General features: G+C 52.3%; 1 protein-coding gene across 1 annotated transcript in view; it reads right to left on the bottom strand.

The window, feature by feature from the left end:
* Positions 1-24,745, bottom strand: part of CDH22 (cadherin 22) — a 77,971-nt gene extending 53,226 nt beyond the window's left edge. Inside the window, exon 1 of the mRNA XM_036395540.2 lies at positions 24,274-24,745. The gene's annotated coding sequence lies outside the window, so the exon portion shown is untranslated. The remainder of the gene's footprint in view (positions 1-24,273) is intronic.
* Positions 24,746-26,793: the final 2,048 nt, after the last annotated feature.

Here is a 26,793-nt window from a genome sequence, read left to right as displayed (position 1 = left end):
AAGGTAACAGTTTGAAAAAGGGCTCTGCTGTAAGCTTCAAGCCACCCTCAAGGCACCAAGGGCTGAGACACCAGACCTTCAGCCAAGGGTACATTGCATCCAGTACACATGGAGAGAAGTCTGATCAGGAGATGGGGATGCAGCATCCATCTCTCCCTGCACCAACACCCTGAGGTTCCACCAGAGCTCTGCAATACCAGCCACAGCCTGATCTTCTCATGAAACATGCACCAGTTCTGCAGAATTCATCTCCTGTCAGCTGCTACTCTGGAGGAGTAGAGGAGAGCAGAAAAAGGGTGAATGGAAAGGCAAATGATCCTGGACCAGGTGTCCATCTACTCCCCACAGAAAGGGAACTGGACTGTGCTTTGCACAGACCCCTGCACAAATCTGAACAGTTCAGAGGAGGGACAGCTCCCACATATTTCTCCAGCCCTTTCCCTCACTTGCCATTCCCCCATGTGACTCCACCAATGGGGCCATTTCCCAAACAGGGAATGTCTGTTGCACTCTTTCCCATCTGCATTCACTTGTCTGGACAAACCCTTCCCTGAGAACCACAAAGCATCATTCTACACTGCCTGCTCATGGCTCACAAGTTGTGTGTCACACAATGTGCACAAATCTATTCACCAGAAGGTCTCACACACACCCCACCCCAGCACAGCCAAGATCACTCATACACACTGGCTCCTTTTGTCTATTTCTGCCTCATTTGTGTGCACACACATTTCCTCCCCGTGTACACACACTATATTCCACTCACACATGCACATCAGCTGTCACATGTGCCAGCCCTGTGCACTTCATGCTCCAAGGAAAACAGGTCTCCAGTGTATTTTTGTGTTAGCAATCATGGTACAGAAGCAGTAACTTGCTCCCCACCCCTCCTCCTTGCCAGCCCATTTATTATGAAGGTATTTCCCCAGCAGCCAGGTGAGTTGTTGGCAATGTGTCTTGCAGCCAGGCCTCCCCATGCAGAAATGCTTCCTGTCCCTGCTGCCAAAGGGCAGCTGGTGAGGGTCCCTATCAAACCCCAGAGTATTTAACACTGTACACCCAGGGGAGCAGGATGTCCTGTAGGTGGGGGACAGACTGAGCCATCTCTTCCCACATAGAGGGTAAAGTAACTTCACAGATTAAATGCAGAGATTGGGGTCCCTGCTCTGGAGCAACAGAGCTGGAGCTGCCCAACCCACAGCAGAGCAAGACACTCACAAAAACAGCACAAGTGCAAGTGTGCTTTATCACACTTACCTGGGTATACAGAAGATAAATACAGCAAGACATAGTGCACTGCTGTCACAAACAGCACCTCTCCCAACTCTCACACCTAGGAGAGCTCTGGTTATTTTGGAGTAGGTTACCCAGACAGTGACACATGTCAATAAACTGAGCAGCAAAAGCTGTGCCAGAGCAAGAGTTTCAGGTCAGCAGCAAGGGCAAACAGTAAGTGGGGGAAGAACACCCTGCCCAGCATCTCTGCCTGCCACTCTGCAGCACTTTTGCAGGCAACACCTCCAGTTGTATCCAAAATCTGAGTACAAGGAGCTGTAGCGGGTAAACTCAACTGCCAGAAAGAGAATTTAAAAAGGAATCCATCTGCATGTGTTCCCAGGACAGCTATGTCAGCCAGAGCCTTGGGGAGAAGCAGCCACCACCTGCTGAACTCTCCCATTCTGCCCACCCAGCATCCTGTCCTTGCCATCTAGGAGCAGATCCAGCCACACTGATTTATAAAACCCTGCCAGAAGCCTGACAAGGCAGCAGTGCCAGTGCCAGGGTGCAGTTCTGCAACACTGAAGGCCTTCTGAACACATGGGGAGGCTGCAGGAAAGCCAGCCCAATGGAGCAAATCCTGGCACCACAACTAACATCAGCATCCAGGGTGTCCAACCGAGCTGGCACACGAAGGCAGCACATTCCCACTGCCTCCAGGACCCAGCACTGGGGGCACACAGCTGGCAGAAAGCACCAACACTGGCTCTGTGGCACAGTAGGAGCCACCTGGATTCCCCTCATCACACCTCTCACACCTCAGTGGCCTCTGATTTCCTCCAGGACACAGGTACCCCAGGCACACACTGCAGGCAGCCCTGTGCACACAGAAATGGCACTGCTCCCTGCTCAGAAATGGACTCTGTCCTTCTCTGTCAGCCTGACCAGAGCTACAGCACACCAGTGGAAGCAGCACAGTCCCAAACAGCATCAATAAACCAGGAACAAGAACAGCTTAAATGCACACACTGAGGCAAGGCAGGAAAGAGAAAGGGCAGAAGATGCTGCAGTGGGCAAGCTCCCCTCGAGCAGAGCTGCTCCCTGGCTGCCAGACAAGCTGGCCCACAGTTCCCAAGGCAACTTGTTCAGTCCTGTTGCATCTGAGCACTCCACAGAGCAGATTCTGCCATGGAGAGAGAGTCCTGCTGAGCACCCATGGGGCTGGGCTGCGTTGCTGTGGGAAACACAACCTTATGTACAGTCTCAGCTATTGTGCTGGGTTTGTATTTCAGATTTCTCATCTGAGCTGATGCAGTTTGCTGGTGACTGTGTCACGTGCCCAAAGTTCAGCTCCTCTCAGCTGAGCTGTCTGCCTGCTCTTCCCGTGGGCAGCAATGCAGGACTCAGGTGCCTCATCCAGGTCCCAGACATGAAAGCCCAACTGCAGAACCTGTGCTGAACTCCAGTCCCCTGCACCACAAAATGCAGGCCCAGAGACACATCTGGAGCCAGGCTCATTGCCACAAACCAGATCCTTCTTCTCCAGTGACAAATTCTCAGCCCGTGTCTCTTCTGTGACAGCTTCAGGGTCATGTGTCTCCTCAGGGTGCAGAATCTTTCCAGCTGTCACATCACACACCTCTTCCAGAAGCTGCAAAGCCAAAAGATCCAAGTCCTACTCATGCCCTTGCAGCAGCAGGAATGAAGACACCCCAGGAGGTCCCCTGCACAGGAACCAGGACTAGCACAGTGTTTATTCCCCTGTGTTACTGAAAACCTTTCACCAACAGCTGGAAGTCCCCCTTCCCTCTGCCACACCTGAACAGTGGGGCTGTAAATAACCATGGGAGCTGCTGCTGCAGCCAGCCCAGCCCACAGCAGCACACATGTTCCCACGTGGCAGCGTGCCCAGCACACCACACCAAGCAGGTTTCCATGCAGAGTGTGAAGCACCAGACCCTGACACTGCCCCAGGCCCAGGGTGATGTCCCCTGTCCTGCTGCTCTGCCATCCCCACTTCCAATTATCAGCACAACTCCCCCCTGCCCAGCAGAGCTCGTGCAGTTTGTTGGTGTGCATTTGGCACAGCTCTACTGTACATCATGTTGACAGTAGAAATTACATCCTGAGCTTATGTTTTACACTGTGCTCTGTCAGAACTCACCGCAGCCCAGTGATCAGGACAAATTGAATAGCATCCCGTCCATGTCAATATTTATTTCATTTTACAAATGCAGGCTGATGCAGGAGAAAGCAGGCAGGGGGAGGGGGGAGACATGGGCAGGCAATAGCACACCAGGACAGCAGTGCCCAGCACAGCACAGCCCTGCATTGCTGCCAGCAGCCCAGGGAGGGCTGTCCCTCCCAGAGGCCAGGGAGCATCCCCAGGATCTCATGCAGTGCTCCCATGCATGTAGCTCTGCTGGAAGGGCTGGCACACCAGTACTGCCCCTCTGACAAACCCCAATAATTGGTAACAAACACAGAATTGCCCACCAGGTACCAGAGGATGCAAAGGCAGGGAAGGAGAGCCTGCTCTCCTCAACCCCAGCGTGCAGCCTCAGCAAACATGAGCTTGGATGTCCTGCTCTGGCTCCCTACTCCTCCCAGCAGAGTGGCACCAGCATCAGGACTGCTCCAGCTGCTCAGAACAGCCATGAGGATGCTACAAAGGCTGCTGAGGAGCAAGGCACTGCTTGTGCCACCCTCTAGAATGCAGAGCCACAGCATGAATACCAAGCACAAGAGAGGAGCTCCTTAAAGCTTGGGCTTTCTTTCTTCTGCTTTACCACAGCCCAGAGGACACAAGGAAATGAAGGCTGCAGTAGGAGGGTTGCTGGACAGAGACAATTCCTCAGTCCTGACACCCACAGTCCTCCTGCTGCTGGATTAGCTGCCTGCAGAATGAGCTCAGAGGAGCACCCCTCTCACAGCTCCAGCCCTGCTACCCAGCAAAGCCAAGGAAGGAGCAGACAGCAGCACAGCAGGGACAGTCCTCAGGCTGGGGACAGCACCTGCAAGCAGAATCCCAACCCTGTGGCTGAAAACTGGGAGCTTGTGGGCTCCCATGCTCCTTACAGTGTGCTCTCCCAAGGGCAGATCCTGCAGGGACAAAGGGGGCACGAGAAGAGCTGGGGTGTGCCTGCATCCCCAGGGTCTGCAGCAGGTATCTCTGAGCAGTCAGAGGAAGCCACACGGGTTCTGCCAGCTTTGGCACTGAGCACAGCCACCTCACAGGGAGGCTGCAGAGGAGAGCATGGGGAGATACAAGAGGCAGGCTGGAGATGCAGACAGAGCATAGTCACAGCTCTGTCAATGGTTTGCAGCTCTGCTTCCAACAGGCAGCACTACAGCACCTTTGGAGACAACTCAGGACAGAAAGCCAGATGGACAAAAGCTCCTACTTTGACTCCCAGCAAGCAGCCATAAGTGCCCCACTGTCAGAGCAGCAAGAAGAGCACAAGTTTCACACAAGTTCTTGTTCCCAGAACATGCAAACCCATCTGGAGACCCTTTCTAAAGAGTGGGGCTGACCTCCAACACCAACGAGCCCCCTCCATTCCCTGCCCAGCTCCTTCTGACCCCACTGTGCCTCTGCCTGAGAGCTCAGAGGGTGTGCACTGGCTCCAGCACCATCCACACGTCAGCTGTGTCACCCCAAGGGAACAGCTGAAGCCACGTGCAAGCACAAGAGCAGCTCTGGGGGTCAAATCAGTGCCAGCTCAGCCTGCACCCCAGAGGGAGCCCACCTGCCTCGCATCTGAGAGCGTGGGCAGCAAAGCAGCCAGGCTCAGACAGCCCTTGCTGGGCCATGGGGCAGGAAAAAGCAGCAATTGCTGCAAGAGCAATTCTTTTCCAGCACTGCCTACAGTGCAGCACGGGCTGTGACCACGTCTCCTCCTGTTAAACAGGATTCAAATCCGCTTAAAGCTCCCCTTCCTGGGCAAAGGAGCAGGCTGGCTCGAGCACACTCCCCAGATCTGTTGTGTGGAGGTAATACAGGCATGGCAAGGCTGCTGCAAAGCTTTAAGATGGTTCATAATCTCCAGGCCTAAGGCTAAGACATGAACTCAGGCTCTCTGGAGCTCACTTTCTCTACTGGATATTGTAAGACAAGATGAGGCAAATACAGGTTTTTGGTTATTTTTTTTTTCTTTTTATAAACTTCTCCTTGAAATATAGAGACTAGAGATGAGGCAATCTCAGCAGACATAAAACACTGTCAGCTCCAGGCCAGGCAGGGGTATCACAGTCAAGCTTCCAACATCCCACATGCTGTCTCTTGACAGGAGATGTCAATACCACACCAAGCACCTTGGCCAAGCACCCACCCACATCCCCACAACCTCCTCCAGCTTCTCTCCAGCATTCAAGAGGCACCTCAGGATTCCCCTTTGTGCTGGACAATGGAATGCACTGAGCCCTCTGGAATACTCTGCAGCTTTAGAACACCAAGGACCAACAGCACAACCTGGCTGCAGCCCCCACAAACCAGTGTCCTTGACTGGAAAACATGAACACACATCACTAATTCTGTAAGGGAAGGCAGCACTGCTGAGAGAAAAGGTGTGGGCTGCCCACTCACATCAAGACAGATGATGATAACTGCACTGCAAGCTCCCGTTCCAGCAGATCCCATCAGTGCCATTTAAGTCTCAATGTTCACATAAAGCTGGACAAAGCACCAGAATACTGGTGCCACATCTGGTGGGAGCATCTGGAAGCTAGACAGGTTTTTGCCACCGCAAGCTCTGCTGAAACCGGGGTTTGGCCCATTGCACCCTCTGCTGAAATGGATCCTGCAGAAGGCAGACTCTAACTCAGTGTCCTTTCCAGAATATCACCAAATTTTGCCAATCAAGCAAGAGATGGCAAGAGATATTGACCTGGATAGGACTGTGTAAAAAAGCTGGAGATCAGTGGCAAAAGGATTCAAAACTGTAGAGGCTTTTGAATTAAGATATTTAAATTACTTTTGTCTTACACAGTGAAAGGGTCACGTAACCAGTCACTGGATAAGCATTTCCCAAATGCAGGTCCAGACTGTGCAAGGCAACATTTGGTAGCAATCTGCCTTTCAGCAAGTCTTCAGCCTTGATAGAGAGCACAGAAGACAGACAGACAATGATAAAATCAAGCTCTCCCTCTGATGTTACCATAGCCTCAGCTTTAACAACAGGGCAGAAAACCCATTATCCGTAGTAAAAGTTTAGTCATGCTTATTTTTGAAGTAAATCTCTGGATTTCCTCTTTCTGCTTCCCTGGAACTGTTCTCTCAGCAAGGAACTCCTTCATCTGTCTTTCTTCTCAGATCAACTTGCACAGGGTTGAGAAAAGTTGTTTTGGCAGAGGAATGTGTACCCACACAATGCTCAGGTCTGTATGACTAAACATGCCTCTTTCTCCCTTCTTTTTAAATTGCTTTAAGTTTAATTATTGTCCCCTTTGATGCTGCCTTGAGAAATTATAATAGAAAAATGAGGAACTGCCAGAGCAGGAGCTATTCACAACCTTTTGGCTTCTCATGTTCAGTCACTTTCTGCTATCAGACACACTGTGAGGAACAGTATTTGTTAAAGCTCTCACACAAGCATTGTTTGGAAAGAAGTATTTTCAAAGTTTAGGAGGGTTTTTTTTTCCTCCAAATCTTCTCTAGTCCAAGTTTCAAAGAAATTTTAATTGCAAAGAAAATCTCAACATTTGCCCTAGGGAAGAGGTTTTTACAGCCATAACGGTCTCGCTCTGCAGCAATTCTTTTCCAAATATGGAATTTTCATGCCTTGTCTACGTGAATACAATACTTTTAATTTGTCTTTAAAAACAGTCTCTGAGAGGAGGTGGAAGCAGCCATCACAGCACCTCTGTCACAACTTCTGAGATGGACAGAGCTCCTCCTGCTGTGGTGAGAGAGCTCTAGAGCTCAGCCCAAGCCTTTCATTTCAGGATCTGGACAGAGAGCTGTGTCTGAAAGCACTCCCTTACAAACACCCTGTATAAAGCCAGAAGCTGCATTCCTGAGAGAGCTGCCTCTTTTATGTCCCAGCAGCTCCTGAGGAGCCTGAAGTGCTCTTGGGCACAGAACCCTCCCCAGCCTCCCCTGCCAGAGCTGCACCCGTGGCCAGCCCTGGGACACACAGGGACAACCATCACCCCCTCCTTGCCTCCTGCTGCCACTTCTTCTGGCCCTGAACACCAGCAAAAGTGACAGGAAAGGAAGGGCATGAGCCCAGAACAGGACAGGTGGAATCAAAGCTGATGGCCCAGACAAAGGGGCCATTTGGATAGGAATTAGAGGACAAAGTAAAATAAAAAAGCACAAAATGGAATTCTTCCACTTTGACAAATGTGGAGGGAATTGGCTTCTTTTAAGCCAATGTTTGGCAGATGCATGAATTATTTATCATTCAATATTGTGTGATTAAATGGAAAATTGAAGATGTTCATAGCTCTGTCTGCAACTTTCTACCTCTTGTGAAAGACTCCTCAAATTCCTACACAGAATAACAAATGGGTATTATAGTGAGTCAGAAAGGTTCAAAGAAACCTCCTCCAATTTGCTTCTCAAGGTTCAAGGTCACGTTTAGACTCAGTCCTCTGGTGAAATAAATACTATGGCAGGCACACATCGCTTTCAGGAAGGTCTCTTGCTGCTGCTCACTCTTCTTCCCTATACATCTTAATCCTCTTAGCAATTTTGTCCTTGGAAATCCCTCAGTCTTCATGACAGGAGATCTGCAAGCCCTCTTTACAGAAGGCATGAGGAAGTCCCTTGCCCTGACAGCACATTGCCATTTTGAGACTCAGACCAGGCCCCCACAGGATCCTCCACAATGCAGCTGAGAGGTTGTGAGGGAGGACAGGAGAGCAGCAAAAAGCCAGGACAAGACCTGGGGGGCTGCACCTGCAGCTCTCACAGCCCTTCTCTGCAGTGGAACGAGATCATCTGGTTGAGCACAGCCCAGATTAGAAGCCTGTACCAACTTTCCACTGCAGATGCCTCTTTGGGTGCCTTTGGTCCAAGCTAAGTGGCTTCCTCAGCACCTCAGGACAAGCCTGCAGCAATAAACAGCTGTTAGCAAGGAGGAAGAATGAGTGTAATTAGTCTCCTTAATGCCAATTTCAGCCTGATCTCTCACACTTAAGAAAACTGTTACAACGATTTTCTTTTTTTCAGAGGAGCTCATTAAATAAAAATTAGAAACAAGATAGCATAATGGGTAAGAAAATTGTTTCTGCAACATCCTGCTAAAATCCAACACTGCCCTGCCTACAGACAAGTTTTTCTGGTTGGGAAGAAGATGCTCCAAACCTTCCTGCTCCCCAGGAGCTCCTAAGCACCAGGAAGAAAAGAAGGAATCTGGGCGCCCCAGGAATTTAGGAACCTGAAGCAGAATGGTGAAGCATGTTTCCCTCATGCCCCAGAGAGGAGGCAAACCTGCTTTGCTAAGACTCAGCACTGTGCAGAACACTGCAGCACAGCTGGCAGGAATCCCTGGCAGCTGAGCCTCCAACACAGGTAGCACATTTTGGCCAAGTCTGTTTGAAAGCCAAGGTCTCCAAGAGGAGCCCAGCAAGGAGAGGGGCTGCCCAGGTGATCAGAGCTCTCCCAGTCCCTTCCTGGGTCCCTGAGGCTGCACATTGAGCACAAACAGGCCAGCAGCGAGCAGCGCTCTTGAGAACAAGCCCCAGAGCACCTCAGCCCCACAGGAGCCTCTGGAGCCACCCTGGTAGACACCCACTGAAAACAAAGCCCATCTCCCCCTCAGAAAGAACAAACAGGAGAGACCAGAGCCTCTTGCAGGGCCAGGGACCTACACATGGGAGCAGATGTGCCAGGAGTACCCAGAGCACGGCACCTGCCCACGAGCTGCAGATAACAGCTCCTGCAAAACAAAGGACTGACCTCCTTGTAAGCAACTTGCAGACAACAGCAACAGGCTAAATTTTGCATTCAACCATTAATGATTGATGCATTATTTATTTGGAATCATTTGCTTCATTCCACTAATCACATCAGCACTACCAGCTCCCGACAACGAGCAGGGCTCACAGTCATGTCCCAGGAGCCACTCAAACCAAGCTCAGTGGCCTCAGGGCTATTTCACCTCCCCAGGAAAACATCCAGCCTTTTCCAAAAGCTGCTCACTGCCCTGCAGACACCACATATCCTCTGATGGGCAGCATCTGGCACTGCTCACACTGCCCCAGGTCCAGAGGGAACTGCTGAAAGCAGCTCCTGACCACCAAGGGCTCACCTGCAGTCAGGAGAAACCAGCACTACACTCATGCTCTGCCCTGAGCCCACCTTGCACTTTGAGCTCGGCCTCCAGTTGTGGTTTAACTGCACAACAAGGTAACCACTATGAATTTCTTCAGTTATCAATGGCCCAACTTGGGCCCCACAAAGAAGACCTCCCTGAAGGGCAAACAGCCCCATAAAGAGAACCCACATGGAAACCAGACACCCCCAGAGCAGAGCAGCCCTTTGTTCCCTCAGTGCCACAGCCCAGAATATCCAATTTGTGTCTCCCCCAAGCACTCCTGTGCCACTTTGCAGGCAAAGCCCACACAGCAGAGGGCACAGACACCTTTCCCCAGAGGAACCAGTCCTTTGGGAATGGACAAAGTCCAGGTGGGAGCTCTGGAGACAGGGACAGAGAGACCAGGACACTCACATGCAAATGAACAAGCATTTTAGCATCCAGTTTGGTAGAAATCAAATTTCGATATCCTTCCATGCCCACTAAATTCTGTTCACAAAGACCAAGAAAAAAAAAGAAAGCAAAAGCCTTAATAAATGCTGGAAGAGCGGGGAGCTCCCACCAGCTCCCAGCCCAGCGTAGCTCAGGGATTATCTAGGCAATAGTTTATTTTTCTCCCCAGTATCATTTTCCCAGCTTGATCTCTACTGTCGCAGTATGATGGTTTCACCCCATTAGCCTTGCTTAAAAAAGTGATCCCAGGACTGTGAGTGTTATTGCCCACATAAATCAGGAGGCTTTGAATATGGAGCACCTTTAAATAAACAGCTGATGGAAGTGAAGTTCCGGGATCATTATTAATAGCTTTTCATTTCTGTGGCCGCTGTGCTGTGACATTCTTTCCCAGCAGAAAGCCTCTGCTTCCTATCCCCAGCACATTGGATCCCCCGGGTCCTGCAGCCAGGATGAATGACTGCACCTCTGTGTTAATTGCATCGCCCGCTCCTCAAACAGAATGCTAATATTAACCAGCAAGAGGAGGAGAGGCTGCACACCAGCAGTGATGGGACACTTCAGAGAGAGACACACCAGCCCCACTGCCTTTGCCAGGGCTGGTCCTTCCTCCTTCCCTCGAGGAAGGGCAAATCTTCCAATACACACCAGCAAATGTTACAACAGGTGACGAGGTCCTGTTCAATTTCTGTCCTGTCTGAAGTGCCTTGTACTGGACAGACACCAATTTTCTCTGCTCTGCCAGCAATATTACACCTCTCACAAGCCCCCTGGTAAGCAAAATGATGCCACTCTCTGTCACCCTGTTTTTTTAAGATTTTCTAAGCCTTCTGATGTTGACATTCTTGTAGCAAACTTACTCACACACTTTCTGCAAATAACTCGTTGCTTTGCATTCCTTTATGGAGGAGAAGAAAGTTGATGGACTGTTGGTTTGTCCAGTGTCATTGGAGAGGTGGCACTGTCACCCTACAACCCACTGTCACTCTTGGAAAACTATAAATGTTGGAGTCAGAAAATAAATTTCCCTTTTTCTTCACCTTGAGAACAGTGGTGTGCCCTTGTGTTCTTTCATGTCCTATAGTGACAACTCTCCACATTCCAAACAGCTTCAGGATAAGTCCAAAGCAATACACACCCTTGGAGAAGCAGCCACCACAAAGCAGCCCCAACAGAACTTACAGGCACTGTTCAAACATCTCACCTGGCCAGATCCAGTTCATTTTTCTCCAACGTGACTTCCCCAGGGAGAAATCACTCTCCTCCTCTGTGGAAGGGGCTAACAGCAGGCCTGTTAGCTAAAGGAGCGAGAAGAAGCTGAGAAGTAAGAAGAAACTGATAAGGAGCTCTCTCCAAGGCTGTAACCAAAGAGACCGAGAGAAGAAAGACAGAAGAACTTTGCAGCTGGATGAAGCATTTTTAGAAAGCTAGTTAAGTCACTATAACTTCTCACCAATAGTATTATGTTGATTTATTGTGGCCAATAGTAAAGATAGAAGAAGCATAAACAATTGGAAAGTGTATAAAAATCAGGCATGTGCAATAATAAAGTGTTGCCAACTGAGACTGCTTGTAGTCTCTGCTTTATGTCGTGACCGCCTCGACAGCGACATTCCTCCACTTTCAGCTATCAGGGACTCTCCTGAGTGCTGCAGGAAGGTGCAGGGCATCAAGGGGCAGCAACAGCTAACACCACCCACTTCCCTTTCCCAGGGTGGTGAGCCTGGGGCAGGACCAGACATCTCAGCAAGAAAGACCTTGGCCACCTGCTCTGGGAGCCCCTGGCCCCTGCTGACAGCCAGCTCCAACAAAGTGACTGATGTAAATGCTGGCAAAAAGGCTCCAAAGTGCCCAGGAAAAGGCTGGCACAGGTGTTACAGCCCCTTCACTGCAGAGACAAAACCAGAGGGTCCTGCTGCTGCAGCCCACCCCCATCTCCTTCTACTGTTCTTGAGTCATGCTGCTCAAAGAGAAATCACAGGGGAAGCAAATACCCCAAAACAACCTGTTGCTGTTTGCAGGGACAGACTTTGCAACAGACATTTGCTGTACATAAACTCAAAGGGCTGCAAAGAGCAGCAAACCATAGGAACAGGTGATGGCTTTTGATTTTACTGCTTGCTCTTTTCCCAAATCCAGCTCTCAGCAAGGAGATTTGGGACACAGGCATAAATAACAGAAGGTTCACCTATGAGAAAGCTGAAGTGGAAGCATCAGAAAACTGGAGTGCGGCTGAACAAGGCTGAAAGAGACCACTACACACTGGAAGTACATTCCTTGGAGGGCTTTAAGAGGGACAAAAAGTGTTAGATGTGTCTCCTGATTTCAGAGCCCTTCGCTAGCTCTGAATTGTGATGGGCTAGCACAGCAGAGGTACATCCTTATGACAAATCTGTGGGTCTCTGGATATGATTCTGCAAGAATACAGCACCAGCATTCCCTCTGCAAGGAACTCTGACCACTTTGCTGAGTGAAGAAAAAGATTTGATTCCTCCTCCACCACTCCCCCAGTGCTGTATTTGCAGACTGTGAACCAGCATCCAGCAGCCACACAGGGCCTTCAAGCACAGGAAATACAGTGGGTATCACACATGCAAAGCTCAGTGCATCACAGAAACACTGCTTCCCAACCACCAGACTTCAGCATCCCATTGAAGCATCACCTCTCAGCAGAGGCCAAATGTGCAAATTGCAGTTGAAAGGGAGAACATTTCTGAAAGCTTGAAGCACGTGAACACAGCAGACTGGAACAGAATCTGCAAGTAGCTTCACTTTAATGTCACTACCAAACCAACAGCACAAAGAGGAAGGGACAGACTGGGAGCCCTGGGAACAACCACTCTGCTCAGCACAACTGATAAAGGGGAATTAATCATTCAGTTCCTCCATCAGGTACAGGGGTTCAGGGCTTTGGTGTAAAACTCCATCAAACAAGACTGGCATCTTCACTTCTGACATTCCTGGATGGACAGAGGACGCAGCATGAGGTTTTGCACGGGGCTTATTTCACAATCCAGCCCTTTGCCTCTGACACTCCTGGAAATAGTGAGGCTGTGAGAATCTTCTCAAGCCAGCACCAGGCTTTGAAGGGTCTTTCCTCATGTATCTGCACAAAGCTGGGACCTTGGGGCCTTGTATGTAGGTTCTAATGTTATTATTATCAAAAGGAATAAAGAGGGACACGGTGAAGTCAGAGGCAGCAAAGCAGCCCAGGCAACAAAGGGAGGAAGAAAAAGAGAGATTACAGTAGCAACAGGGAGGACAGAAAAGCAGATGGACAAAGTGCATGGGAAAGAATAGAGCAAAGGGGATATACATACACGTGAGCAAGCAGGATTGTGCTGGAACATGTGGGAGTGTGGGTGTGCAGGAGGGGGCACAGACACTCACACAGGCAGGTGCAGCAGCCATTTGCAGCTCCCAGTCCTCCTGCCCCAGCCCAGGCTGCCAGCCTGGCACTGCTTCAGCAAGGGATCTCCCTGAGAACACCCAGGGCACACACAGGACTCCCCTGACCCAACCCTCTCCAGTCAGTACAGCAGCCACTCTGACAAAGATCCCCACAACCAAAGACAGACAGACTGACAGACAGACAGACAGACCCTGGCTCTGGGCACCCCCACTCCCCCCAAAGCAGTTCTGTGCCTGGAGGAGGCAGAGGTGGCAGGACACATGTACAGCCACAGCCACCCTCCTGTGTGGTTTTCCTCCAGCTTTGTCACCCTCACACACATTAACCCTTTGCATCCTGCTCTGTCACTGCTCTGCACACCCTTGCTTGCACTCCCTTTGTCCTCTGGGCTGCTTCACTTCTCCCTGCACACTCCTTCCCAGCTCCCTTGATGACAGTCACATCAGAACCCATTCACACAGCCCCAAATCCCCAGTCCAGAGCCCACCAATCCATGCTGTCACTTGCACAAGTGCTGAAATCCAAACTGCACATCACCCCCTGTGTGCTGCCACTCCGATCTCCAGGCCCCCACTGCTCCAGCTGGACACTGGACTGTGTCAGCCAGGACTGCAGCACAGACTAAACGTGTTCCTCTCCAACCACCACCTAACTCAGGCTGCTGGGCTGGCAGCAACCTCAGGCAGAGTTTGGGCATCCAAAGCCAAGCAGTGTCCAGCCATGAAGCCATTCTAGCTCCCCTGGGCCTCTGAGTTGCTGTACATGTCTTGCCCCTCACCCCTCACAAGGGTGTGACACCAAACTCACACCTTGAACACACAGTCATGGTGATTCCAAAACAGAAAAACAAGACACAGCTGCCCTGAGCAGGGCTGGTTACAAACCTCTGAGAGGTTCAGGACCAAGCCAGACACAAGCACTGCATCTGGGCACTCCTTGGGCCCCCATGGCGGAGGACACCAAGAGCATTCACTCATCAAACAGCTTCCACATCTTGGTACACAGAGGTACAGACAGACCTCACACACAAAAACATATGAAACATAAAAAAGTTATCAAAGACTCCAGGCATTGTCTAGAAGAGGACAAAGAAAAAAAAAGAAGCCATTTCTATATATACTTGGGAAGCACCAGATAGCACAGTGATGGACTAGATATAAAAAAGATACAGATGAGTCTCAGTCCCAGCCTTTGATCTCTCACAAGGGAAATGCATGTGCTGCCTTCTGGAAACCAGGACCAGACATTGTGTCCTACCTCTGCCTAAGTCCAGCTCAGCTGCAGTTTAAAGAAAAGGCTTCCAGCCTGGTGCTTCACAGTCCCTCCCTATCGTTTCTATTTCACAGCAGCTTTTCACAACCCTGACAGTGCTTACTATAAGCAATACAAGCTCAGCTGCAGGATTTTCTCCTTCTGGGACAGACTAAGGTTTGGAAAATGCCTCCTTAGAAGCAACAAACTTGACTGGAGCCTGTGGCCAGGAGCTGAAGGGAGATGCTGAGCAGCAGCCCTGAGCAGCCCCAGGTCAGAGCCTGTCCTGCCAGCTCCAGCCCTCTGAAGCATGAGGATCACCTACACCAGCTCACCACTGACACACAGTCCTGCTTACCAAGGCTTGCTTTCCAGCACTCTGCTGTTTCTCCAGCTTCTCCCAACACACACCATGCCTGGCAGCACCCCACACCTCTGGTCAGCCTGAGTGTGCCTTGTCCAGCAGATCCACAGGACAGAGGCTCCCTCTCCGGCTGCCCAGGTCTGACAAGGATTCTTTTCCAAGGCATCTCCCTCAGTATGAGCACTAAAAGGTGTTTAACTGTACTGGGTGTGGCTGGGAGGAAGTTAATTAGCTTTACTTGCTGCTGAGTTTTAGGTTTGTGACCAAAACAAAACTGGTAACACGTTGATATTTTAGCTCCTGCCAAATGGTGTTTGCAGTGTTAAAGCATTCTCTGCTTCTCACCATGTCCCCAGTAAACAGACTGGGGGTGCACAAGAGTTTGGGAGTGGATTACTCAGATCAACCACAAAGCTACCCTGTCCCTGTCAGCAACAAAAAGGGAGAGGAGGGATCTTGGGGGGTTTGCCACCCTTAGCTCAGAAACTCCTGGACATCAGTCCATGCAGAGAAGGCAGTGTTTGCCTTTACATCCCTTGTTTTCTTTCTCTCTTCTTCCACTTTCACTTATTAAACCATTTTTATCTCAACCCACACATTTTCTTGCTTTTACTCTTCCTTTCCTTTTCCCATGACCCACTTGGGAATGAGGGAGTGAATAATTGGCTGTGTGGGGCTTAGCTGCTTACCAAGGCTATCCCACAACAGGCTCAAAACACTTGGCTGCACCAGTACAGGCCACGTTCACAGCCAGAGCAGAGGAAATCAGACTGCACCCTTCCAAAGGCATTAACCAGAAAGCAGCAGAGTGGCAGAATGAGAAGCTGCCATTCTCCTTGCACAGTGCCTTGAGCCTCTCAGTCCTGTGACGAGAGCTCACATCTCCAGTTCTGGAGCAGCCAAGCACCACCCCACGTCCCATCTCTCCACTGAAATACATTAGCACCCGAGGTGCAAAACCAATTAAAGCCTCAGCTGAGGGCTCCAGCATCATTCCCAGCAGACACAAGTCTCCCATTACACAAAACTGCTTTTTAAGAGAAAAATCCAAAAATGCTCACCTGTGGTGGCTACTCCATCTGGGGAGGGTTCAGTGCCTGCATTCACTCCTTATGTCCATTGCTTTGTGATACCAAGAACAGGAGCAGCATCATCTGTCAGCACAACAGTCCTCCAGGCAGGACTGCAGAGCTCCAGATCAAAAACCCTCCTCTGCCTCCACTAACCCAGCTCCTGGGCAAGGCCATTCTCCATCTGCAGGGTCAGCCCCAGCCCCTGGTCACTCTGGGGACTCAGAGTGGCAGCCCCAGCCCTTTGCACACCTGGGGCTTGTCCCCTGCCCACACACCCAGCCGGCCGAGGCGCTGCCATCAGCCCTGCCACACCTGCCACCGAGGCTGCCCCTGTCCTGCACAAAGCTGGGCCACACCAAACCCACCCAAGGGCTCACCTGAGAGGTGAATCTGGGCAACAAAGCACAAAAGAGGGATTTGGGAAAGACACAGTCACTTCTCAGCCTCAGCGAGACCACAGAGCCACTGCCCAATGGAGGACCCTGCTCACAGCTCACCTCTCTTTCACATTAATTGGTTAATTGGCACGGCGGGCTGCGCACAGGAACGGAGGAAGGCTGGCTCCCTCTGCCGGCACCGGCCCGACCGGGATCCCCCCGCCCGCGTCCGGTACCGGGAGCCCCCGCCCGTGTCCCCCTCCCGGTACCGGGAGCAGCCGGAGCCCGGCCCGGCCCCGCTGACCTGGCCCCGCTGTAATGAACAAGTTTATAGGAGAACTCAGTAAATCGATGTTTGCCCTGTTTGTTGGTTGTTAAATGTTAATTACCGCGTTGAATGTGTTGATTCTGTTGACTGTCAGTGTTGTTGGGCACCCTACCCAGCGGCCCCTTGCCTGTGCATTTCATCCCGAAATGGCTTTAGCCATAGAGAAGGTGACATGTGAGTAACATGTAAATTGAGACACAATGTGCAATTCGAGAGAAGAACACCCTAAAAAGAGGAGCCAGCTTGTGGTGTAAGGGACTGAGTGACATGTCCTACTCGGGAACTCTTGCCGTATTCCGTGGGTGTGATTTCGGGTTGTCACCATAACCTCACCAGAACAGGACCAGGATGAGGATTTCGGACAATGAACTTTGCAGTTTTCCTAGGCATGCTCGTGAGGATGGAAGCCCCAGCTCTGCTACACAGCAAAGCTGTTTTACCTCCTCCTCCACGTCGCCGAAGGGAGCAGCAGCACACAGAGCTGATTTCATAAATAAAGGCATTAAAAAAGGAGCAGGTCTCCTTGCCCTTTTTTTTACTACACTTTGGGGGCTCGCCTTACACACCACCACAACCCCCCAGAGCTGCCACAGTAAGAATTCAGGGTGCCCAGGGAATGGGTGCCCTGCCTTGGGACAGTATTGCTGCAGCAGGAATTATTTTGGAAAAAACACTGTGCCACTGGGAAACAGCCCGGGAGGGCTGTAGCAAACGGGTGTTCAGCTGACTTTTGAAAAGTTTAAGCAGGGATGTAATTTCTTAAGGACTCTGCTGATGCTCAGCTATTCCTACCTGCCATCAAAAGGTTTAGCTGTATTTCATAAGTGGGAAGGCAGCCAAGCTCAGAAAGCTGGTGAAGTCCAGCTCTCAAAGCAATCCCTCCCTCCTCACCTGTCTGTCCTCGACCTTCCAGACTCCAGTGGCAGGGGAAACAATTCCCTGTCCACACAGGCACAACTGCTGTCACATGTCAACAGCCACATGCCTAGCTGGGGCCATAACAATAGCAAATAAAGCACATTTTCACACAGCCAAAAACACTGAATAGTGAAAATACAGAAAGATCCAAGGGTAACTCTGCAGTTTGGTAGCGGTGGGGGTGGAAGAAAACAGTGTCCTGGCCCAGGTTAACAAGATGATTTTCTCACTGTTAGTATGTGCACAACTCAAACTGATTCTCTCTAGAGAGGGTGATGAGGACAGGAGGAGGTGCTCGGAGCTTAGGAGCCACTTTTAATGACAAGGATTATTGGAGAAACAGCATTTTGGGGATTTGGGATTCCGGGAAGAAGCTGCAGTAGGAGCAGAGGGAGATAATCCCAGTGTGACAGACAGAGACGCAAGGAAGCAGCACTGGAGAAGGGAGTGCAGCATCCCCAGGCACACATAGGAGTTACTGTCTGGCTCAAGAGAACATCCATTCCAGAGCAGGAGGCTGCCAGAACAAGGGTCTGGCCCACAGCTTCCAGCTCTCTTCCCTCCTGGCACGGCCAGACCGGTATGGTTCCTCTGGACCAGCCAAGCCTTTATCTGTCCTCGCTGACTCTGGCCAACAGTGGGGCCAGAGGCTCTATCTGCCCCACAGGGCAGAGGATCAGGCTCCCTGGCCAGCCTGTGAGCAAACAGCCAGCCAGGGGCTCCCAGGCTCTGCCCCAAAGGCAGCAGAGGGGCACCAAGGGGGCAGACCCAGGCCAGGGCCAAGGGGACACAGCCCAGGGCACCCAGCTCCAGCACCTCTCAGGTGGGCATGGGGCCCTTCCTGGACTGGTGTCTGCCTGCACACAGCTCACCAGAGCACAGGGAAGGGCAGCAGTGCCCAAGGAGGAGTCCAGAGACAGATGGATGTCACCTGCAGAGGCTGTGCTGGGTCCCCAGGGGCTGCCATGCACAGCACTGGGGACGAAGCTGCCCCAAGCCTGTGGCTGCAGCACCCAGGAGGGGCTGATTGCTGCACAGACCTGGACAGCTCATCTGTGGGAATGAGCTCCCTCCTGCCGGGCCAGTATTGTGACCACATCTCACCCTTTTGCCATCAAAACCTCAGGGAAGTGCCAGCTTACCAAAGCAGTGCTCAGCTCTGTGCTTGGTCCCACCGCTGCTGTTTCCAAATATCTCACTCACAGCCTTGGTCTGCAGGGTGAACACCACTACCTGTACCCACATTCACACTTGGGCTCCTGCCAAAAGGCATTCAGAGCTTTCAAGGCTCCTTTTATTGCCCAAGATGTTTCTATGGCGACTACCTTCACATCCCATCATTGGCTGTGGAAAGCTTCTGGCCATCAGCAGCTTCAGGTGAGTTGAGGGCCTCAAGCTCCAAGTCACCTGCAGTTGTTAATGCCACTGGCTACAGCCAATTGGGAAGAGATTAACAAAGCCTCATGTGAAGAGGCAATGGTGAGCACAGCAGTGTCAAAGAGGAGTGAGCCCATTCCCCTTCCCCTTGGTGTTCTCTTGAGTACTGTAGCAGAGAAGAGCAACAGAGAGGGGCAGGGGGTGTCTGCAAAAGGGTATTGGACAAGCAATTCTGCTTGCATGATTTCCTGAATGGTTTCCCAATCAGCAAAGCTCACAGAAGTGCCATAAGCAAAGCACAGGACCACTTCAGCCCATGCAGTGACCAGCCCTGGCACACCAGTGCCCTATCCAGAGTCAGGATGCTCCCAGCTCTGCTCCTGCAGAGCAGCCACAAATCCATGGGTGCTTCACCTCCATCACAGCCACAGCTTCCATCATGAGCCAGGCAGGGCCAAATTCAGCACGCGTGACAGCAGTGACAGTGTGAGACAAGCAAGGTGGCTCTGTCTGGGGAGCAGCCCCTGCCCACAACAGTGTGACAGCAGTGCTAACAGGCACTTAGCCCAGAGCAGTGGGCTAAGGAGTGTGAGCTAAGGCAGGGCTCTCCCACAAGAGATCTGAAATCAGGAAGTGCAGCACTGAGCAGAGTCAAAACTGAATGAGTTCTGTTGGGTTGATTTTCTTCAGGCTCGTGGATGGCACTGCCAGAGCAAGGCAGGACAGCAGAACAGGGCACAGCAGGCAGAGAGGAGGCAAGTGCAGATTTCCCAGACAAGAGCAGGAGGGCAGGACTGTGAACACAGAAGTGCTGCCCTTCCTGCAATGAGTATTATTGCAACCTTGCCTTGCGTTCAGTGAGCTATCCTGAGATGGGGCACCCAGCAGAAAGGAGACACTTTCTGAAAAGCACCTTGATTTCCAGTTTGTAGGTGTAGCAGCAATGAATGATCCAGTCAAGCCTGGCCCTTGGGCTGGAGCAGATGGACCAGCTCTGGGCTGGCTGCCTCTCCTATGCCCCAGGGCACAACTACACCTGCTTTCAAGAAGAAAAATGCAGGGGCCTCAGCTTAGCAGGGTCTGTCCCCCACCTTTTTGGCAAAGATGCCTTCTAGGAGGTCTGGGGAGAGCTACCCCAGCTGACTCTGGTGTGTGTCCTCACCACCACCGAGGTTGGGTCAGCAGTGTGGAAGCAGCTGAGACAGCACCTGGGAACCTGTTTGAACACAAAAGCCATGCCCAGCCTCCGAGGCACAGGCACCCCAGACAGCCCCCATGCTGTGAACAGTCTCTCCTTGTGCTCCCACCTCCCAGCACAGTCCTGCACCCCCCTTTGCTGCACAGGCACCAGGAATCATCAACAGCTAAGGGAGCTCTGGGGCTGCTGTGGGCCCCACAACCACTTGCTCAGGCCCACAGTGTCCCACAGGCCCTCAGAAGAAGGTGCTGTAACGCTGGCAAAGAGCTGAGACATCCATTTGCAAGAAGAATTCCAACCATACTGCAAGAGGATCTGAGGAACAGCATCACCAAGAAGACCCACAGCTAGACCTAGACCCTCTGCAGGCATCCCAGCCAGCCCTGTGGGGTAACTAAAGACAGACACTGCTGGAGAAAGATCCACTTTTGGTACCCAGAGCCAGCACAAAAATGCCATCCAACAAGCATTCCCCAACAGGATAAAACAGAACTCCCTTCTTCCTGCCACAGCACAAAGGACAGTAAAAGAAAGAGAAATGCAAGAGATACAGAGCCAGGCTAAAGTAAGGTTTGGACTAGACTCTGAAAGCAGAGTTGTAGCAAAGGATAAAATTGAAAATTACTGTAATGTGCTATATTCCTTTTATGGACTTCGCAAATAATAGAAAGTGATGACTAAATGAAAAGGAAACTGTGAACTAACTGGGAGGATGGGTCTCTGCAGTGGCTGCCAGCAGGAGCAGAGCCCCATGCCTGAGCCCTCCCCAGCTCTCCAGAGCAGAAACTAACCCACAAACTGGACACAACTGCAGAGACAGATGTCCCACAGAGCTGAGAGGCAGTGGACACCCAGCTCGTGTTGGGTGAAACGGCTGAGTCCAAGTCCAACCCCACACTCCAAGTCTGCAGCAATTTGCAGTCAAAATCCAGCCCCAAAGACTTGGCTTTTCTGCTGGAGCAGAGCAGGGACTTCCCAAGTGGCACAGCTCACAGGGACATGCAGGCATGAGCCCTGAGAATGCTGCAGCAGCCAAGCCAAAGGACAGAGCTCTGTGCCCTCACCTGCAGCCCAGGACTGCCACACACCTGGGAGCAAGGTGACACAGGGGAGGGACCCTGCTCCCTGCAGAGCCAAGAGCACGGGCTGCTGAGGGCATTCCCAGAGCAACAAACAGCCTGAGGCTAAGCTGGCCTGATCCCTCCCCATTGGGCACCCCTTCCACAAAGAAACACCATGGGATAGACCGGTGGCAGAGACAAAAGAGATCCTGAGAACAGCAAGGAGCTGTACACCGTGTCCACCTACAACCTCGGGCAAGCAATCTGCTTGGGATTCACACCCACCTCATCTTTACATGTAATTTTTCAAGAAAGCAGATCACTCAAAATGGCCTGTGCCTCGGGATATGCATGGACTTATCTGCAGAGAAGTGTCACTGCTTGTAAACCCAAACACAGTTGCATAACCACATGGTTAAAAGATAACAGCACAAATTCATACATGGCTGTATCCTTATGCACGAATACTCTTCAGCGACATGATGTCAGAAGAACCCAAGTGTCACCACACCATTTCTTTTTCAAACTGCTTTCCTTTGCTTTTAAAATGTGGGCTTTTAAAATATAAAAACTAATTATTTGAAAAAATACGTAATTGTACTTTAAAGGAATAACAGCAGATTAAATCTCACCTGAAGTCCAGTTTTGTTTCAAAGCTTTCATGAACAATCTAATCCTTCTAATGAAATAAAGTCTGTGGGTTGAAAAAGGGACTTCAAATAAACAAACATTCCCTCTGCAACATTTCCAGCCAAATTTTACTGCTATGGGATAGTGATTATGAGTACAAAAGTAAAATTTGCTACAAAAAAAGCCTTGCTAGCTCAGTATTAATTTTAATGTGCAAAAAAAAAAAAAAGCCCAAAAGCTGACCAGACAATATAAACAACAAACAGTAAATTGTGACCCTTTTCTCATAATCCTTTAACACAAGAAAGAACTATGACTTGTTCAAACATGACATTTAAATCATGAAAATATAGTATTTTTTGGGATGGAGCTAGGAAGAATAGGATTTTAACTGTTATTCTTAACCCAAAGACAACCTTTTCTTTCCTTTTTTTTCTTTTTCTGGAGGCCTGCTAGCTTCTTTTGAAAAAGAGTTTTAAAACTGACCTTGTTCCAGTAGCCACTTGTCTGTCACAGGTATGAAATCACCATATCATATTATAGAGTGTCAATGCACCAAAAAGCAAAGGGCTTTTTTTTTTTTTTCCCAGAAGGAACAAAACTGGCTTTTTTACCTATGAAACAGCACATACTTTTTCTTTCATGAGCCCACCAATTTCAGCACTGTATTATTCGGCAGCCGGCATTTCATACAGAGACCAAACCTCACTTGATCTGACCCTCACCTCACTGGAGCAGAGACGTACGTGAGACAGAAGTCAGCACAGAATCTGGGCCACCTTATTTAGATTTCAGCGGGCTCTACCCTGTGCTGCTCTCAGGGTACTGTCAACATTTCAGGGAATTCATCAATGAGCAGCACAACCACCTTTTGGCCTTGAACACAAACAAACACAGCACCAGCACAGAGGAACCGTCTCAGACTTAAAGCCAGAGAAACAATTTATTTTCAGCATTTAAAAACTGATGTACCAGGACAATGATCTCCAACCCTGATAATTGTTTGCTGCAAATACTCATTACCCAGAGCTCTTGAAAGAAGTGGAGAGCATTCATCAGCCTCATAGGGAAAACATGGCAAAGCCCAGGTTCTGAGCAATCTGTGAGTACAGAGACTGCAGGCTTCAGCCATGCTCTGTGCATTGGGTACCCTGAAGAGACAGAAACAGGTCCCAAAGAAACAGTCATGAGCTGAGATTTCCTCAGTGGTAGGCAAGCCTGTGTTGCAACACACAGCATTTTAACAGCGCAAGGACCAGCCCAGGAGCAGGAACAGAGAGGCACATTCCCCCATTTATTTCCTCAGGCCATGCAAACAAGCTCTGGAGAACCAGAGCTCTGCGGAGCCACCCACCCACCCATTCTCCGTAGCCCTCTCAGGTCCAAAGGCTTCCCTGGGGTGCACTGCACTGTCTCATGAAGTTAAGTCTGAACTCCCGAGCCTGCCCCTCCTCGCCGCTGCCTACACCATCACCCCTGCAACTGGTCTTGCTCATGCATAAAACCAGGTAAGAGGAGAACACAGGGCAGATGTCCCCAGACTGTGCAGGATGTTAGAACTGTCAGAAACCAAAATAAAACGAAGAGGCATCGAGTGCATCGCTGCACTCCCAGACCCACGGCAGTGCCCGCGGGAGCCCAGGGCGGGTGAGCGGCACCTGGCGCGGCAGCGCTGGGCCAGGGCACGCAGGGAGCGGATGCGGCTGCAGATCCCGCTCCCAGAAGGCCTGTGCACAGCCAGTTGGGAACCACATTTTAAATGAGGAAAGTGCTAGTTTTAGAACAGTTATTTTTAGTTTGTTGTTAGAAAAAAATGTGGCTCTGTGAAGGGAGATGTTACCCGGCCGGCTCGAAGGGCTCCCGCTGGGTTCCTCGGGCATAGCAGGCACGCATCCACACGCGCCCAAAGCAAATTCCGTGCGGAATGGGCACGGAATGGGTACGAGAGCTCCGGTCTCAGCGAGAGAAATGGGGAGATGGATCTTGGGTAGGAAGGAGCCCGAAGAGGATGTTTTAAGATACCACCGGTTTAAAAAGGAGCTGCAGCTCTTCAAGCCCCAGACTGTTTTAATTGGAGGGTGTGCTCGGACCCGCGGCTGGCACGGCCGCGCCGGAGGCACCAAACCTCTGGCTTCACCCGCCGACACCAAGGAGACCGGGGCACTCCGGGGCACCCCGGGACCGCCCGCCCCGAGGCGGCGGCGACCCCGGGGCCGGGCCGAGCCCGCGCTCACCCGCGGGGAGCGCCCGCCGCAGCCCCGCCGAGCGGCGGCAAAGTTTGCGGCGCGGCGAGGGACGGAGAAGTTGGGCTCCCCCGCCGCCCCCCGAGCCCCCGCCCGCGCCGGCTCTTACCTGGGGCGGCGGCCGCGGCGGCTCCCCCGCGCCGGGCGCTCGGCCTCCCGCGGCATCGTGCGCGGCCCCCGCCGGCGCGGCCCCGGCGCGGAGCGGAGCCCCGGCAGCCCCCGCAGCCGGGCACGGAGCGGAGCGCAGCCTCGGCAGCCGGGCACGGAGCGGAGCGGAGCCCCGGCAGCGGCGCACGGGGCGGATCTCAGCCTCGGCAGCCGGGCACGGAGCGGATGGCAGCCCGGGCAGCCGGGCACGGAGTGGAGCGCAGCTCCTGCGCCCCGGCACGGAGCGGATCGCAGCCCCGGCAGCAGCGCGGAGCCCCGAGCGGCGGCGGCGGCGAGCGGAGCCGGTGCTGGCACCGGGCGGGCAGGGCGCAGGCGGGGCGCGGGCGGCGGGAGCGCGGCGGGGGCTGCATGTGCGGCGAGAGCCGCCTTCCTCCCCCTCGCTCCTTGCCTGCCTCCCCTCCTTCCCCGCCAGCCCAGCCCTGCCCAGCCCTGCCCGGCCCGGCCCAGCCCAGCCCAGCCTCTGCTGGAGACTCTGAGAATGCAGCGCCGGGTCCGCGCCCCGGGCTGGCCCCGGGGCCTCCCCCAGGGACCCGCCCTGGGGACCCGCCCGGTCCCGGGATGCGGCCCCGCGACCTCGCGGGCTCCGCGGCCCCCGGGGGGCGGCTCGGCTCGGCCGGCTCGGCTCGGCCGGCTCTGCCCGCGGCTCGGCTCCGCTCCGCACCCCGCGCTGCCCCCGCCCCGGCGCCCGCATCGCCTCCGCCGCCCCGGTGCCTCGCCGGCCGCCCCGGGGGCGGGAGCGGGGCGCGGACAGGGGCAGGGGCAGAGCTGGCCACCCCCAGGTCAGGGCCAACCCTCCTGTGCCCGGTGCTGAGATGTGACTCAGTGCGTGGAGCACGGGACTGAGCCGGGGTGCCAGGCATCAGAGAGACCCCAGCCCACTCTTCTGCTGCCTTCGAGCGGTGCCAGACATTGATGGCCCAGTGGCATCGTGGCAGGAGCTCTGTCAGGGGCTCTGGGCATCTCTGGGGCTGAGCCTGGGGCTGTCAGACCCCCTCCCACTCTGTGCACCGTGGCTGTTGGCATCCTCACATTCACCTCAGCTCTTTGGTGCCTCTCCAGAGTCTTGCTCAAAGCATGGTGGGCACTGTCCTGGCCCAGCAGCATTTGAGGGTGCAGGGGCAGAAGTGGCAGCACAGTTGTTGCCTGCAGTAGAGTCACACACCAGCAGCAGGATGCTGGGTGTGCAGACCACTCTGGGCCAGTGGAAGATGGAAGCAGGAGGAAGCTCAAGGCTGGTGAGGCTGCAGCACTGTATTTGAGGATGGATAAATCTGCTCTTGCAAGTCAGGTTTTAGTCACAGCTCAGGCAAACAGACTCCAGTGGGACATTTCCCAGTCTCCACTGCCCAGACACTCACATCTTACCAGGAGAAAATGCTCTCCTATGTCCACAGCATTCTCTGTTATTTGGAGTTTGGCCCTGAAAGGAACACAAGGGAACACCAGAGGAAGGAATGCTGTGTTGCTCCATTTGTACAGCACCTTGTGTACAAGACAAAAAAATCCTCTGTTTGGCCAATTTGGTCAAGAAACAGTATAACCCAGTAGCAGGTTATCCACAAACAGGATCTAGTGCTTCCTGTTCAGGTGCCCTGAAGGTGAGAGAGAGATGAGGGGAAAGCAAAAGAGAGGCTTATAAGCACAGCATGGATCCAGGAGGAGTGGCTCTTCCTTTCCAGGACCAAAAGATGAGCAGGATCCAGATCCAGCAGCAGCTCTGGCAGCTTTATTTCCCACCTTTGCACTGGCTGGCACAAGGCTTCCCACCATCCTACTGCTGCATGACTCCCATCCTCAAAGGCCAAGGGGACCCTCAAGACATCCCAGGAAATGCTCCACATCAGCCCCTTCAGACACAGAAGCATCTAGAAATGTCCTCAATCCCAGTGTGAGACTGAGAGACCTGCCAGCTGCAAGCACTGCTGCCAAAGTGGATCCCACTTGAGCCTGATGCTCTTGTAGGGAAAGGAGCAAAGCCTGGAGCACAGCTGCTGCACTGCCAACACAGTCTGCAAACAGAGACCGTGTGCTCAGTGCCAATCTGGCCCTGGGACACCTGCAAGGCTCTTGTGCCAGCTAGGACACTGGCACTGGGGACACCCAGATCCTTTCCCTGGGACAGCCAAGAGGTCACCTCGCACAGTGCAGGTGGAGCTGAGCCCACCTGGCTGGAAGCATCCAATAAACTGGTGTGACACTGGGAGGAGATGGTCCCAGCACTTGTCTGTAGTCATGGTGCCCTTTTCCAGCCTGTTTTTGCTAAGACCCTCTTGTTCTGAAGACAAAGATGATTTGTCTCTCCTCCCACTGCCCCCACGCCTGTGGCACAGCAGCTCCATTCCTGATCTCGTTGAAGAAGTCCCTGCTTATCACACATGGGTTGAACTAGCTGACCTTTAAAGGTGCCTTCCAACCCAAACCATCCTGTGACTCCATGATTCCATGCCCTCTTGCTGCTGCC

Source organism: Molothrus ater, chromosome 17 (assembly GCF_012460135.2).
Source record: "Molothrus ater isolate BHLD 08-10-18 breed brown headed cowbird chromosome 17, BPBGC_Mater_1.1, whole genome shotgun sequence".
Taxonomy (NCBI): domain Eukaryota; kingdom Metazoa; phylum Chordata; class Aves; order Passeriformes; family Icteridae; genus Molothrus; species Molothrus ater.
Note: the sequence above shows the minus strand (reverse complement) of the source record. Positions and strands in the feature narration are given on the sequence as shown.